A 1,377-nucleotide genomic window follows, 5' to 3' on the forward strand; every position below is an offset into this window, starting at 1 on the left:
GGGGGGGGGGAGAAATTGCAATGAGACTAGATCTATATTTTTTTATATTAGAAAGACTCTCTATTTCTTTTTTTTTTATTAGGCCTACTGCTGGCAAGCCACTATCTGTGTGTACAACTGTCTATTATTAGTATTATATTATGTTTGTGTATGTCGTTATTTGTCCCCAAACCAGTTGGTTGAACCAGTTGAATGTGATTTAAATGCGTCCCTATGTAGCGGGGTCAGCGAACTTTCTACTTTCTCGTCATTTTTACAGGACGTTCCAAGACAAAAACAAAAAAACATAGATCTTCTATTTTACATGCTGTTGGAGAATAGCCCTTCACTGAACAGTCCAGTGTTTGGCCCAAGAACTAGAACTACACTAGGCCTACGTACATAAACAAGGCGTTGGAAATGAGGATTAGGACAACCATGAGTTGATCAATAAGTAATCATGTCCTGTGTAAGTACACAGGGCGGATACTTGAGATCGAACGGCAATAATTAATAATGTCTCTCTATAGACTACAGAACTCATCGAAGGTACTCCACCAACTAACATTCGCGGCCCTCCAAAAAAAAACTCTGCAAAGATCGCCGTATGGCCCCAAGTCACGAAAGGAAGCCATGTTGTAGTGTAGTGAACTGCTGTTGTGTAGTGTAGTGGTCAAGTCCGTGCGTGCTGACCAATGACCACAAGCAAGCTGGTTCCCCCATGGGCTCCTGTTGGTGGAGCTCCCCTGCCTGCCAATAATGAGATTACGCCCAAGAGGATTACCTCTGCCGTCCACAGTGTGCACCCAACCCAGAAACACAGCTTGTAACAGTAAAGTAACAGTAACAACGTGGGTGCGACCCATCTACATGATGTACCGGGCATACTACATGCCATTGACAGCACGTACAGTGTTTATCATAGTTTATATAATTTAGAGGCATTCCTAGTTTATATTGAAATCTCGATCTGTTTCGATCTCTACCTCTAGATCTAGTGTTAATACAAAATATTGTAGATCTACATGTATTGGTTAGATAAAAGTAAAAGTACGGTACATAAACAAGAAGAAGAAGTAAAGTACCGTACTGTCACGGTAAAGTAAGTGCATTTCTGCATCGTGTGTAGTTCATTATGAGATCAGCACGTCTCAGTTCGTGTCGTAATCTAGCTGGACGGGTCAAGTCTACTTCTCACCTCAGCACAGTCCCAGTCAGTTGAAGTTGAAGGTGCATAAACTACCTGTACATTGACCCCCTCTCAACTTCATAATTTATATTAGTAGGCGGTAGGCCTACATGTAATTTATAATTTGTACGTGATGTCTGTGTCATTTGCACAATACAAATGTATCATAAGCCTAATTGCCCTAATCTCGCAACACTGAAAACGACGTT

The sequence above is a fragment of the Aplysia californica genome, unplaced genomic scaffold (assembly GCF_000002075.1).
Source record: "Aplysia californica isolate F4 #8 unplaced genomic scaffold, AplCal3.0 scaffold00008, whole genome shotgun sequence".
NCBI lineage: Eukaryota > Metazoa > Mollusca > Gastropoda > Aplysiida > Aplysiidae > Aplysia > Aplysia californica.